Below are 16,479 nucleotides of genomic sequence, written 5' to 3' on the forward strand. Positions count from 1 at the left end.
TTCTGCTCATAATCAAGAATCGTCTATGATAAGATGGCCATGTTTAAATCATTTTGTTACTGTGAAATTACTGATATATTTAAGTATATAAATACAATTATTCTTATTATTATGCTGTTGGTTTTGCAGTGTACACAGAGATGCAGAGAGGACATGCTCTGTGCCTTGTTCACCACACAGGGGCGCTGGAGGTCCATGAGGATGAGCGCCGCATACAGTAAGTGAAAACACTGACATATTCTAGGGGCCTTTTAACTCAATGACCTCCTCATCACACACATACGGGATACTCAGTATAGGCCCATAGCTTGTTTGACAACAAGGCAAAAGTGAGCAGGGGTATGTGAGCCATGCTCACTGCTTGAGGGCCAAAGGTTTTGCCCTTTTGGAAATAATGGAATGAGTTCTAGTCCGGAAACGAAATTGAAGTCTCAAAACACAGTTTTTGGCCAAAATTTAAAAAATGTTGGGCACCCTGGACTTCTAACCCCCAAAAGGCACAACTAGATCACAATGTCAACCATCATACCAAATTTGAAGTTCCTAAGTTAAATAGTTTCCGAGTTCTGCTCCAGAAACGAAAGTGTGACACGTGAACGGACAGCAGGACGGACGGATTGAAGTATGGACACGCGGAGCGCTATAAACCATCGACTATGTTGTCGCAGGGGTATAATTAAATAGAGATAGACTATTATTTCAGATAACTAGCCTAAGTCTTATAATAAGGATGTCACCCATCACTGCAGGTCAGTGATGACACTTAAAGCTGCAGTGCGTAGAAATCCGGAAAACGCAAAATCCTGCATCCCCTCGAGCTGCTCTCTCCTCTCTCTCCTCTCTCCGCTCTCCCCTCTCTGTCCGAAGCCCCTCCCCCCACACGAGAACGGGCATATGCACGCGCTTCATACGTGCTCGCTACATCTGAGGAGGCTACCGCAGCGAGCTATACATTACCTTCTAACGACATCAACAGTTTGGACTGTCTTTTTGAAAGTCTGTCTTTCTTTTTTTGGGTTGTTTTGAGGTGTAGGCAGTTGCTGCCAATGCTGGAATAGCAAGCTTTCCAGTAGGTTGTTCCGCCATTGACCGAGGCTTTCACTATCTGCAGAGACCAGACGTGAACGCGCATCTCCTTTTGTGGAACAGCCAATAGGAACGCTCTCTCTGAAATGCCCTGTGATTGGTCAAAGTCTGCCGTCACGGGCTAGATTTTCTAAAGCCTGTAAACAGAGCCATGAGGAGGTGCAGAGGTGTAGTTTTCTCTCAGATCACTTGAATTACAATATGCTGAAAGGTTATTATGGAATTTTTGCCAAATTATGCCAAAATATTGTTGCCTACTGCCACTTTAAACTCACAGTCAACAGCTTTATCATAGATTTACTGCATATTTTCAGCCAGTTAGTGCAACTGTTTTGCAGAATCTTCTCTTAATAGGACAAAAAATTTAAATCATTACTTTTTTACCAGATGCTAAAATGCATTATGTTCATTTCATAACAGATAAAATCTACACTTATTACATCATTAATATATAAACAACCTTCATCATGTCATCGTCTATCCTGAGGTGACAGCCAAACGTGTGTTTGTTAAAGCACAGACTGTTTTAAAACTAGACTTAAAGCAGCAGTAGGTAGAATTGGAGCAAATATGATTAAAAAAAGTTATTTTCATAAAACGGTCACTACATCCTGACAGTAGTGCATGAGACATGTAATCTGAAAAAAATCATGTGCCTCTGTGTCCTCCGATGCTCCTAATGGCATCTGCAAGATTTCACAGACCGGAGGAAAACAACCAATCAGAGTCGAGCAGGAACCTGTCGTCTCTGAGCAGCTGTCGATCACTCACAAACTCCGATCAAACGGTCAAACTAGGCAGCGAGGATCAAATGTGAATTAAAATTCTGTTACTGTAATGCCTATTTCTGGCCTCAAATGTTTTCAGAAACATCTTGTAGTGTACTGTTTAGCTGTAAAATGAGAAAGTTTCTGACCCGGCAGCAATATTGAGATCAGTTGATGAAATATCAAGCACCGCCCACCAGCCGGATCACAGCCAGTCGGAACGCTGTGATTGGCCAAAGTCTCCCATCACAGCTATTTTTTAAAGCCTGTAAACAGAGCCATGAGGAGGTGCAGAAGTGTAGTTATCTCTCAGAACACTTATGCTGAAAGGTTATTATGGAATTTTTGCCCACTGATGCCAAAAACATTCTGCCTCCTGCAGGTTTAAAAAAAAAATGGTCAAATGTGAGTCATATGTAAATCCCAGGTCGTGTTCATGCAGCCTGCAGTGAATTGACTTTGACAATTACAATAACGGGATAATTGCAATCTGTCACCATACATTCCGTGTTAGCATATCACAAAATAACCAATCCGAGCCATTCACTCCACACACATACACACACACACACACACACACACACACATGTCCCTGATCTGCATAACACACACAGCACCCCGCTTTGTAATTATAAATGAATTTCACGGTGCGAGGCTTTTAATGCAAATAATATGGATCTTTTTTTTCTCCTCTCTGACCAACAGGACCGTGCGTGTGCGTGTGTGTGTGTGTGTGTGTGAGGATCAGATTGCGGCCCAGCTTTGTTTGACTAGCCTCCCCTCTCAAACGAGTTAATGGGATGGAAGTTATTTGCCACCCTGAGCTGACGATGCGAGGTCGAACAGAAGCGTTGAATTAAAAAAAAAGGCGTCAATAAATGTGCTGGAGACAAAGAGCTAAAATACACCCGAGCAGGACAAAGACAGACAGATGGAGACGGCAGGGGTAGCCTCGGCCTACGTGTGTGTGTGTGCGTGTGTGTGTGTGCGCGTGTGTGTGTGTGTGTGTGTGTGTGCGTGTGTGCGTGTGTGTGTGTGTGTGTGTGTGTGTGTGTGTGTGTGTGTGTGTGTGTGTGTGTGTGTGTGTGTGTGTGTGTGTGTGTGTGCGTGTGTGTGCGCGTGTGTGTGCGTGTGTGTGTGTGTGTGTGTGTGTGTGGTGTGTTTGTGTGTGTGTGGTGGACTGGTTGGTGACAGGGACCCCATCAGTGCAGGATCAGAGTGGGGAAATTGGAGGACAATGTCGGCAGAGGGGGTGCGGGGGATAATTTAAACCGATCGGGGAGGCGGTGTCCCAGAGGTGCATAATTCACTCATTCATTAACTCGACCAAACAAGAGCCAATATTAATTAACTCGTTCCTCGTGCCGAGGCGCCCCGAGAAGCGCGTGCTGTTGACAATTGGCCAAAACAGTTCTTGGAAGTGAAGAGCTGACGGGGTAGAGCAGAAGGTGGAGGAGGGTCACACCTCCAGCCACTATGTGCACAAGGGGAGATTTTTATGATGGCTTTTGTAAAAAATAATATATTTAATTGCTGGAAAGTAACTTTTTACTCAAGTACTGCACTTATAAGTATTTGAAGTATTTACTTCAGTATTCCCATTTTCTGCTACCTCGTACTTTTACTCCATTAGGCCAGAGGTTCCTACCTTACAAGATAGACAATATACCGAGGACCTCTTCATGTATGTTCCGAGGAATAATTTGACATATACGTTTTACACTTCTATTGTCTCAGTTATGTGAAAGAACAACACAAGATACATATATTAGAAAGACAGTAGACAAGTATTAAACATATTTGCAGATTGTAAGAGTTATACATTCGTTACATTAGAACTATGAACCACTATACCAACCCAGTCATATAAAAATGTTTTGGTATTGTACGTTTCTGCAAACCACGGGATACGTTGAATGTCAATGTTTCTGAATCAAAAAAAGTTTCATAATTACATTTCATATCATCCTCGTATCACGCTCAATGAAACGTGGTTAACGTTGTGAAACGATTGGTTAGGTTTATGGAACAAAACTACTTGGTTAAGGTTAGAAAAAACATCAAGGTTTGTGTTAAAATAATAACGTAACTACATAACGTAACGTAACTACGTAAATAAATAACAACCGCCCTTAGCAGACTTTCTTTCTTCAAACAACATTACGGAAAACAACGTAAGGTCAACTTTTAATTTTGGTTTTACACGGGACACGAACAGCGGTGTCCTTGTTGAAAGTGTAGATTTAAATATTATTTGTTGAACTATGAAGCCTTTTGTAAAAAGAAAAAATTACATGATAATTTAAATGAATGGATCTGAAAGCTTCTCACAGACCCCCTGGCAGATAGATAGACAGACAGACAGACGGATAGATGTAGAGTAAATGTACTGACTCAGTACATTTACTAAAATACTGTACTTCAGTACACTTTTTAAGACAAAGGGAGCAACTACTACAGGGCCCCATAGGTTCTTGTGTGGTAATTGTTTTTCAGTTATTTTATTAGGGTAGAGTCTAGTAAGATAAAGTAACACATCAAATTCTGGGTGTTGATATATTGATACCAAAGCTTGAAACGTTTAAGTTAAGTTTAGGTCTGTGACATCATCAGCCTAACTGACACACTGGTATTTATTAACTGTTGTTTCCATACACCTTTACCTTTACCTGGTCATAGTTTTAAAATAAAACTAAAAAACTTGAAACTACAAGTTTGGAGTAACTTTAATGTTTTACATATCAGTGGATCTCCAGGTAACTTTATTAACTGTCACTTTTTTGGGAATGTGCATAATGTGTGTATTACCAAATCAAAATATCAGCTGATAAGATTTATGTGGGTCCAACTTTATCACCCGACCTTCAGGCCCTGTCTGGATCAAAATCTAGTCTCATTATTTCAGCTGATATTGTGCTGAAACTGGCACATTTTCCCACTTTAATATGTTTATGTTAAGTCAAATTGCCTCATAGCAAACCTTGGGCCATGTAATGTTCCCATATCCCCCAGATAGTGGGAGGACTGGGGGGTTAATGTGGGGCCCAGGGCCCCCAGCAGGTTAACCTGGCCATGCTTTACTTTAATATTTCCATTTGATTGAAACACTGAAAGGAAATAATAATGCACTTTTTACTCTTCTACATTTATTTGACAGAATAAGTAAAATCGTATCGTCTTACACATTAGTCCATCAACAATAAAATAATAATATTTCTATAATAATATTTGGAAAGGCCCAATCTGAATACTTTTACTTGTAACAGATCACTTATTTTGAAGTATTATTATTTTTACTTCAGCAAAGGATCTCAGAATTTATTTTTCTACTACTACTTCTAATAATAATAATAATAATAATAATAATAATAATAATAATAATAATAATAATAATTGGAAAGGCCCAATCTGAGTACTTTTACTTTTAACAGACCATTTACTTTGTAGTATTACTGCTTTTACTTCAGTAAAGGATCTTAGTACTTCTTATAATAATAATAATAATAATAATAATTATCATTATTATAATAATAATAATAATAATAATAATAATAATAATAATAATAACAATAATCATAATAATCATAATAATGGGAAATGTAAAAATGAAAAAGCCATTAATTCTTACTCTGTCTTAGAACAATACAAAATAAAAAAATAATAAATACAACTGAAAACTGTCACACACACACACACACACACACGCACGCACGCACGCACGCACACACACGCACACACACACACGCACACACACACACACACACACACACACACACACACATCCCTCTCCTCCACTGGGGGGCGCTCCTCCACTGATCCCTGCTCAGCTGTCAGGCCCTGCTAACTTTGATTAAGGTTTAAATTGGCTGAATTTAATGAACGTTGCCTAATTAGGCAGGATAACAGCTTTAATTGATAAGTAATTATCTGCCACAAATTGTTATTAATTCTGCGGCTCTGTCTCATAGTGTACTGACTCCCCTCCCACCCTTTCCCCCTCTATCCCTCCTCCCCTGTAACATTTTGTATTTATGTAAACAAGCAGTAGTAAACAATTAGGCATATGTTAGGATGGGATATTCCAGAGGGTATCATAAGGCTGTGCTTGGTGGACTGGCAGTTTATCTGAAATGAGTTCACTCACTGGCTGATATCTTTGAGCATTAATTGCTTAAACTGTCCTGTCATTTTGGCTGCGTGCCATCGGCTGCATGCTGTCATGACTAACATAAAAAAGGCTGCAAGAAAAATGGCTCTAAAATAAAGAGAATTGAACTTTAACTGTAGAGTAAATGAGAAAATGCCTTAATACCACGATCATTTTGATTCCTCCAATAATATACCAACCACAATATTGAAGTTTAAGTGATTATCCACAGTTCAGTGGCTCCGTTACTGTATAGTGACAGTGTAATAAATGTTATGTTTAAAGGGGATCATGCTTGTACACATACATTTGGGTATCTGAAGTTCCTACCAACTCACACACTGTGAAATAAGACAACCCAGTCAGTTTTTTGTGGGCTGTCTAGATCAGAAAACGTGATTCAACAAGCCATTCAGATTTGGCTCCCCTTCCTATGTCACATGCAGGCTCATTAGAATATATCACCCACAGCTTGAGATCTACCTTTGCAAAGGTGCACCATATTTTTCTTACAAGCCAATCAGAGCAGACTGGGCTTTTTAAAGAGACAGGCACTAAAACGGAGCGTCTCAGACAGAGGGTGAATACAGGTATATTCAGACAGACAGTATGTGAAAAATTTAAAGCATGTAAACATGCTCTAGAAATACAAGAATGAACCTGGAAATGAGCATATGTCCCCTTTAACCGGATTTTATTGAATATCGGAGCTGTGTGAAAGGTTATCCACATGAGTGTTCATCACTGAAAACAGCTTTAAGAATCAATTCCTAAAAGAACTACTGTATATCAATGATGTTCACTTCTGGATGAAAAACTGTCAGACTTTAAAAGGGTTCTTGTAGCATCATAGTTCCTAAAAGAGGGGATTTATTAAGAATACACTTCTGACTTTGAATCACCTGAGCATCTAAATAAAACATTTAAAGAAACAGTGTGTAGAATTTAGGGGGATTTATTGGCAGAAATGGAATATAATATTAATCAGTATGTTTTCTTTAGTGTCTAATCACCTGAAAATAAGAATCATTGTGTTTTATTACCTTAGAATGAGCTGTTTATATCTACCTAGGGAGCGAGTCCTCTCCACAGAGCCGGCTGCCATGTTTCTACAGTAATGATAATAATAATAATAATACATTTTATTTGTGGGCGCCTTTCCGAGACGGAAGTGGGCGGGAGGGTGGAAATAGGTTTGGTTGACAGGTAGAGCTGGGTGTCATCGGCATAGATATGAAAATGGATGTTAAATTTACGGAAGATACGGCCAAGAAGAAGTAGATAAATGATAAACAAAAGGAGCCCCAGGACAGATCCCTGGGGAACACCGGTAGTGACTGGAAATGGCTGGAATTTGAAAGTTTTGAGTTGGATGAGCTAAGTGCGAACAGAGAGGTGTGATTTAAACCGGTCCAAGGGTGTGTTAGTGATTCCAATAGATTCTAGTCTGTCGAGGAGGATGTTGTGAGAGATGGTGTCAAAGGCCGTGTTCAGATCAAGGAGGATGAGAATAGATAACAGTCCGGAGTCAGCTGCCATGAGGAGGTTATTAGTGATTTTTACCAAAGCTGTTTCTGTGCTGTGAAGGGGGCGGAAACCAGACTGGAATTGTTAATAAAGGTTATTGTCAGACATGTGAGCATGAACCTGAGATGCAACTGTTTTTTCGAGGATTTTAGATAGAAAAGGTAGGTTCGAGATAGGACGAAAAAATGACATTAAGGTGTTACAATAAGCAGTTGAGTACAGATAAGGAGCAAGAGAGTCCGGTGGTCGTAGTATGTTGTTAACCATGGTGAAAAGGGCCCTTGTGTTCCCTTCACCTGAGCTGATTAGACCTGCGTATTAAGTGGATTTTGCTGTAGAGAGAGTTATTATTATGGTAGGGGAGAATGAGCAAAGATGGGTAAGAAAAGCATCACATTCATTAAGAAAATCCTTATTGGGCTTAGGTGGACGATAGACAGTGGCAACTATAGTAGGGGTAGGCCCATTCAGTTGTAAGGCAATGGATTCAAATTAGACGTGAACTGGCAGAGAAACAGGCAAGACTTTCCACTTCTCGCGATAGCTTATCGCAAGACCTCACCCTCTGCCAGAGGCACAGGGTTGACAGATGTAAACAAACCCAGGAGGAGTAGATTCATTCAGTTGTGAAAAGTCATTAGGTTGTTGCCACGTTTCAGTCAAACACAAAAAATCAAACTTACGATCGATCAGGAGATCCTGAAGGAGAGGACCCTTGCTGGTAAGAGAGCGGATGTTGAATAATCCGAAGCTGACAGTAGATGGCGTTGTTCACGTTTTCGCTTTCGGCCACCGTAGTTCTCCTACGCGCTTGGCACACGGTTTTCAGTTGGTGGCAATCTGTAAACTCACCACTAGATGTCGCCAAACAGACACACTGCATCTTTAAAGTAAAGTGAGTCATAGAAATGTAGGATATAGGAAAGAAATCGTAAAATCAAAACCCTTTCCACTCCTCTGTAGTTATCGGGATGATCCACTGTGGAGATCAAGAGCATCACAAATAAGTAAAGGATAATGTACAGCGAGCCGCTCATGGTTGTGAAAGAAACCCTGTTACAAGCATACACTATCTGTGAAAAGATGTCCAAAAAACTGATTTACTTTGCTTTGTAGACTTTACATTTCTCTAACCAGTGTCATCCCTCGCTATGATCAATACCTTAATTTGTGAATTATATGTCAGAATACAGAGCATTTTAAGGATGGTTTTACACATCTCTTTCAGGAACAATTATGCATGAATCAACATATTACCTCTACGGAAATCAACAATAAAAGGGTTAAAGAGCCTGATGCTACTATTGTTTTCTCTTAACACATGTGATCATTATACTGTATTGGGTGTTCTGGCTGAATATACTCAGGGTAATCTAAATGTTATTGGACACACTTTGGAGGAGAAAGAAACAACAGTGTTTGTATTAGATTACATATATTTAAATACTAAGTAAACTGAAAGGGAGCTTATACTGTGAATTGAAATTACAAGGGTTAGGAGGACTTGAGAAAACAAAACATGAACCAAAGAAAACACCTTTGTTTCAAACAGCATCCGTCCTTTCCTTTCAGTGCACACAGGCCACTCTGACTGAGCTATTCATTAAAGTGATTTAAATGAGACGCGCGTGAACTTGCTTCCTAATTAAAACATCTTTCCTCGTTTACAGAGCGGCTTTAAGCTGGGCTCTTTGGGTGGGGGTAGGAGGGGGGGGGCTTTCTCCTCCTTCCTTCCACCCCTCCACCGCTTAACTCCCGGCAGATGGTTTTGTTGGGCTCCAGTAGCCAGCCAGTGGCCGAATAGGCTGATCCATTCTTCCTCTGTGCCCATCAGATCTGAGCATTTGTTTTATCACCCCCCTTCCCTCCCCTCCTCACACACACTCTCACACACACACACACACTCACACACACACACACACACACACTTTCCAGATGATGAAGAGATGAGAAGAAGAGTATTGATTGGGCTGCTAAAATGTATATGCAAATACTTCCAGCCAGTGCATGAAAAATTGGCATCACCATTTCTCAAATTATATCATTACTATATTTTGAAAATGTTAATTTGCATAGCGGATTTCCCTGTGGGGTAGGGGGGTTAATTAGGTCTATTTCCGTGCGGCTTGTGCCAAGACAGCCAAGGAAAAAAAAGGGGGGTGATGGTGGGCAGAAGAAAGCGAGAAAAGAGGGAGAGTGAGGGGGAGATCCGACTCGCTGATAACAATTAAAATGGCATTTTGGACTCTTTCAAGCATAGAACATTTTTGGCATATTAAGCACGCTTTAGGAAAAGGTGATAAGTTACTTTTAATTGAAATGGAATTATGGCTCCAGAGGATGTTTGGCATTGTTACTATACTGTATATATCTATCTATATATAGATAGATATATACATCTATACCTATATATATATTCATACACTATGTGTACACTTATATATACAGTATATATATATATATATATATATATACAGTATATATATTTTCATATAGAGGTGACTTACAGAAAATAACTATAAAACAGTCACATTTTTCATTTCCTCCCAGTATTCTGTCAGAGGCACAGTTACACTCATTATTAGATGGAGGAAAAGTTTATAATTGCATGGAGAGAAGGAGCTAAAACACACTGTAAATGGGTCCTTTCCTTTTCTAAATTATCAAAGCTTCCATTATGTGTCAGGAAAAAGATTTGTGGAGAAAAAAAACTAAACATCAATACATTAAATCCCTTCACTTTTAATTGGAATGGCATCCTCTCCTGGTTTTAGGCTGCACAAAGCACACTGAAGGATCAAAAACCGCCTCCCAACAATTCATTTAGATTAGACTCTTAATTATCAACCAATCGCCTAAATAATGACTGACCTCATTTCAGATAGTTAAAAATTAACTTGTACGCAGTAATTGAGTAATTAACTCTCCACTGCTTCACCTTAGTTTGCTAATTAAAAAATAAATATGACTTGATTCCTCCTCTCAAGAGGCATATTGAGGGTTTTGTGGCTCGAAAGTGATTTTTAATTCTTCGATAGTAACCTACAGTTTTATTTTTTTCTCTAAGAAAAAGAGGTTTCTTGAGCACAAGGGGAGTTTCCTCTGAATGTTCAAACACAGTGTCTCCATGTCCTTATGTGAATGTAACTGACAGACCTACATTTGATTGTTTAGGGCATGTATCCCCACAGGACAGGTGACCTCAGGTGAAGCACAGTACTGTTAACTGGCTGCCTTGTTCTATTCAACTTTTCCTGGACAAATACAGACAGTTTTGCTGAAGAACACACCTGAAATGAAGTCTGAAGTGAGCTTAAAAATAAATGTATTCAAATAAATTCTGACCTAAACCTTAAATACTCACAAACCGTGTCTCAAATTAAACTTGGTTAGAAATTGGCTGAGTTTAAAATGGTTTTATTTTGGGAGCTTATTTGCTCATGTGTGGTCAAAAGTGTAGCTTTGATCGTGAAACTCACCCCTCCCTCAGTACCCAAAGTTGAGGTGCTTTTGAGCAAAGATTAAAACCGCAAACTGCTCCTGTGGAGCCGCTCAGTGGCCGACAGTGTGAGGCTGTGGTTATACAGCACAGCCCCTCAGTACAAACTGTGTGTCTGTGGTCTATCCTGGTGTAGGCCATTACTGGTAAATGACTGATAGCTTGCACTGTAGATAACCTATCAAGAGTTGATGCTAGCAGCTCTGTGTGGCAACGCTAACATGCTGATGTTAAGATCACTTGCATGAAACACTGCTGAGGCTGATGGGAATGTCAATTAGTTGGTGATAAACCAAAGCAGGGCTCAACAATAAGGACTGCTTGCTTGTCCAGGGCAAGTAAAATGCCATGTCGGGATAGTAAATCTAGCAACTCTGAATGAAAGAATTAATTGTTTTTTTTTCTAAGCTGATGATAGAAGTAGCTAAGGAGTGAGTCACCTCGCTTTCTTCTCATCTCTATTGAAAGTTGCACATGTGCAGTATTGATTGGGCACTCATGAGAAAATGGCAGTGGGTAAAGACAAAAGTTCATGAGCTGAAGCGCAAGCGGGCATTTCAAGTAACCTGGAAACAGGAGTTTAGTTGGGTGGTGTTAGAAGGTGTGGGTAAAACTCTAGATTAATTTACATAAACAAAGATTAAACAAGACAATGAATTTTGGTCTTTGTTGTTATTTGATAACCGCTAATAAATAAAACAATTTGTATAGGGGCAAGTAAAGATTTAATTTGGGCAAGTAGATATCTGACCAAAACACATTAACGTTGAACCCTGCAAAGTCTTGTACAACTTAAAATTTTGGCCTAATGATGGCGCTAGATGAAACGTTAAGGGATCACAAACGTTATTCTAAAGCACCAAAGTCATCAGGACACATCGTCTGGGGACCATGAATGTTTGTAGCACATTTCATGGGAATCCATCTAATAGTTGTTGAGATATTTCAGAACAACAAAACAACAAACCAACAACTGTAAAGACCGTATACAACAAAGATTAGATAAATCATCTTGTTGGCCCGTGTGCCGCCTGTTATCTGTAAACCATCCCCATGTACATAACGGTGACAACAACAAATATCTACATCTATGAAAATTCTGACTTTCTGTCTCTAATCTCAGTCTGGTGGCTGTTTCCTAACTAGCCAGTCAGGAAGTTCCCTGTCTCAACGCTGCACATGGTTGGTTATTAATTATTAATGGCAGAATGAAGGATCTAGCTTATACAGTAGCCTAGCTGTTTGCTGATGCAATGCCAGTTTGTTGATAAGCAACACAACTTAATCTAAACCCATCGTTACTATCTTAGTTTATTTCAAACTTACCCTCAATATGCAAAAGTGACAGCTGTGTTAAAAGTTTCAAAAGATATCTGCAAATTTCAGTGAGGTTAGAGGTTAAAATCAGACACTTCTGAGAGGAGTGGGTAAGTTTAAGTGCCGGTTTTCAAATCAGAACTCACAGCTTCACAGTGGATGAAGTCAAGGAAAACAACTGAATAAGCATTAATTTCAAAAATCCTGTCCCTTTCTTAACCATACTTAAATACCATACTTGTCAAAATATCACAAGAACAAAGTGCAGCTTTTCAAAAATGTAGCATGTCTAAGGTCATTAGCCGCATTTCCATTCACATTTTTATGCGCATTTTGAAGTATTGCATTCAAAAAGCTGTATGGAAACAAACAAATTTATACAAATCTTCCTCAATTGCGAAAAAAAAATCTTCACACTCACTCGAGGTGGTTTCTCCCTTTAGTCGAAAAAGAGTTGATGCGCTAAATGGATTATGGAAATGTTTGCCAAATAAATTCTGACGTAGCGAACATTTGACTCACATGACGGATCAGTTGTCTCTGCTGTCTGCGTCTTCGCAGATTCTCCGATAATGCACAAATACTTCATCTTCTTCATCTCCGGACAACATGACACATGGCCAACACTGGCTGACATGAAAGAACGATTAAAACTTGCCCAATTGAAACAAATTCTTGAAGACCTCTCCATTTTTCTCTCGTAGATGGTTAGATGGCCTAGGTGACTTGTTTTGTTTCTGGTCTGAAAAGTGAAGCCAATGCAGAAGTGCCTTAGACTTGCATTATTTCTAATAGCCAGCAGGGGGCGACTCCTCTGGTTGCAAAAAGAAGTCCCATCTAGAAGTATGGTCCCAGTTAGACTCAAATAGACCATAAAGCAGGGTATAGACGTGCTACCTTGTGATTGACAGGTTGCCAACATGCCGTTGTCCGGTCTGAGATTGTCCGTGTTTCAACTTAGAACTTTAACTCTTTCACAGTGTGTTTTCAGTTCATCAAAGTTTTTCAAAGACCTTTTTTGGCCACCTAAAAATATCTTGTTCAGAGTTCAGTTGTACTTAGCTCCACCCTCTTGTGTCACTTCTGATTGCAAAAAAACAAGATAGCGATGGCAAAAACCAAGATAGTGACGGCCAGAATGCTGAACTCGTAGCTTCAAAACGGCAGTCCACAAACCAATGGGTGACGTCACGGTGACGACGTCCACTTCTTATATACAGTTTATGCTTCAAATGCAAATGTTTAACAGGAGCGCCCCCTTCAGGTTGTTTTAACCATGGATGTATTATATTTTTTATCCCAGGAAGACCACTGGATATACAGCACAGGCTTTGGTTGCATTACTCTGTGCTGAAGTATTGTGAATAACACATACCTGGGTCAGACATTATAATAGCCTTTTCTTCGCTTAAGTGTGTGTTTGGTTGTGTTGTCTGCACAGAGAGACGAGAGAGGGGAGGAAGGCTGGAGGCGAGGCAAGCCGAACCCTGGCTTGTGTGCGAGTCGCCCATCTTATTATCAAATTAATTAAAGCTAACATCTGACAATGTCACTCGTGCCCAGCAAAAAAAAGGGAGGAGGAAGGAAGAAAAGCAAATTTAAATGCTGCGGTCTCTTAGGACCCCATGTCAAGGGCTGCTTTTCATCGAGCACTGCATGTGTTTGGCTCGCACCGCCAATGGGAAAGTGGAGAGAGGGGGGCTTTAAAAAAAAAAAAAAAAAAGAGCTTTTATAAGCAAATGACAAGAAGGCGCTGGATTTTGATGTTCAAAAAATGGCAGCAGGAAAATAAATACACATCAGAAAGAGCAGCAAAGAAATAAAGAGGGGATGGAGGGAGCAAAAGAGAGAGATAGAGACGGGGCGACATCAAAAGCGCCTCTCAAGCCGTTCAAAGTTGCACTGAGATTGGGGGAAAGGGGGTTTATAACCGCCCGACGACCAGCCGACATTAAAGAGTCCATTTAAAAACTAGACATTGAAATGCAGACAGCCTGCTCGTGTGTGGACTCGGGGTCAAGTAACGGAGGGATTATATGGTTCTTCATAATAATATTAATTAAACAATTTACATGCTAATAAGGTAACAATTATCGGAGCTTCTGGTGAAAGATTCAGGTTATTACAACACGCCAATCCCAGGGCTACGGGTCACAGGCAGAACAGCAGAGAGAAATCTCAACTCAAATTAACATTCTGTCAGCTCCAGAAATTGGATAAATAAAGTCGAATTAATTCACAGTAATGGAAGAGGGAGGGGGAGGCACTTATTCAACCAGCTCTGATTACCATTCAGTATTCACCAGCACGCGGGTGACTTTCTGTCAAGAAATTTAACACAAAATGAAGCAGTCACCGCCTCGGGCAAGATTTGGCCCCTGCGACACCGCTTACAATTTATATGTATAATCTCTCTCTCTCTCTCTCTCTCTCTCTCTCTCTCTCTCTCTCTCTCGATCGCTTCCCCAAAGATGTCCACCTGGACACCCAGTTGCTCCTGGCCTGTGCCATGATTGTAAATTTCAAAACCTTTCATTTTCCAATGCACACTTCAATTGGAGCACCATTTCCCCTGCATTAGACAAGACCCTTAACTCGATGGGATAACTTGAAATTTTAATTGCAGTAATCTTCTCCTCTTTTTTTTTTTAACCTCCACCAGACGGACACGACATATTGCTCAAAATGTCTACATGCTTTATTCAGTTTTGTTAAATTGTCTTTGTTGGTGATTGAAAAAAGCAGTGCCCATTATTTAAAATAAAAGCAAAAAAGAACAGTGTTTAGCATTTTGGGGGATCTGTTAGCAGAAATGGAATATAATATTCAGAACAATGTTTTCATTAGTGTAAAATCACCTGAAACGTAGAATCATTGTGTTTTGTTAGCTTAGAATGAGTCCTTCATATCTACATAGGGAGCAGGTCCTCCGTAGTTCCCTGACATGCTTGGAGAGGGAGGTGAGCGGAGGGGTATTCAGTTGTTTGCAATCTGCAGCCTGACCACTAGATGCCACTAAATCCTACACACTGCTCCTTTAAACTTATTCACTGGAGGAGAACCAACCAAACATATAATTTCATGGCATTATGAATTTTTCAGTTCTGTTTTTAGTAAGGCCAGCTAGGGATGGCAATGTCAGCCAGCCTGCCAGCCAGTCGGTCGGTCGGCACAACATTTTTCCACAGTCATTCATGGTCTCCAGAGGATGAACCCTAATGACTTTGGTGATCCCCTGCTTTTCCTTTGGCACCACCATGAGGTTGACTTTTGTGCTTTTGAGTGAAATGTCTCAACAACTATTGGATGGATTGCCATGAAATGTATATCCCCCACAGGATGAACTATATTAACTGTGGTAACTTTTCATGTAGCACCATCATCGGGTCAAATTTTTAATCTATCAAATACTTTATCACCAAATACCTGCAAAATTAATTACTTTTTTTAGCAAATACACCAAATTAACATGGTGAACATTCAGCCTCATACAAAAAGGCGTGTGAATTACATGATAATTCACAAGGCAAAAGTGGTAATGAGAACGCCTTCCTTGCTTTAGGCTTGTCATTTGGACGCCATATAATCAGAGTAAATATGCTACGCCCACAGCTGGTGACGTAGAATAAAAAAGTGAGAAAGACTGCTTATGGCGGGTGGGAAGGGAAGTGGATAGGTCCAACAAACGAGACCGGTGTTTTTGTAAACTATGTCGTATTGTCTTTTGTTTACATACTTATTTTAAGGCCAACCATGACATTTTTCCTAAATTTTACTAAGAGGTTTTCTTGCCCCCTGCTGGTACCTTCATACACACGTGTAATATTCACGCCTCGGCGAAGCAAAACTTGAAACTGACACGCTGTCCTCTGGTGGACAGGTGGGTCTGTTACACGCTTTGGCGTGATACCGGGCTGGAACATTATACCTGCTAAACATCAGCATGTTAGCATGAAATGTTACGTAGCTCAAAGCACCAATGTGCCTAAGTACACGCTAACAAAGCTACTAGTTGGGCTCTTATGCTGGAATTCTGCTTCTTTGAAGATACACGTAAATGTCTCCGCAGACCTACACAGAGAAGGGTGCTATGGGTAACCGTAGGTTGCAGACGCGTATAGGTCATAGCTGAATGT

This window comes from Sebastes umbrosus, chromosome 3 (genome assembly GCF_015220745.1).
Source record: "Sebastes umbrosus isolate fSebUmb1 chromosome 3, fSebUmb1.pri, whole genome shotgun sequence".
NCBI lineage: Eukaryota > Metazoa > Chordata > Actinopteri > Perciformes > Sebastidae > Sebastes > Sebastes umbrosus.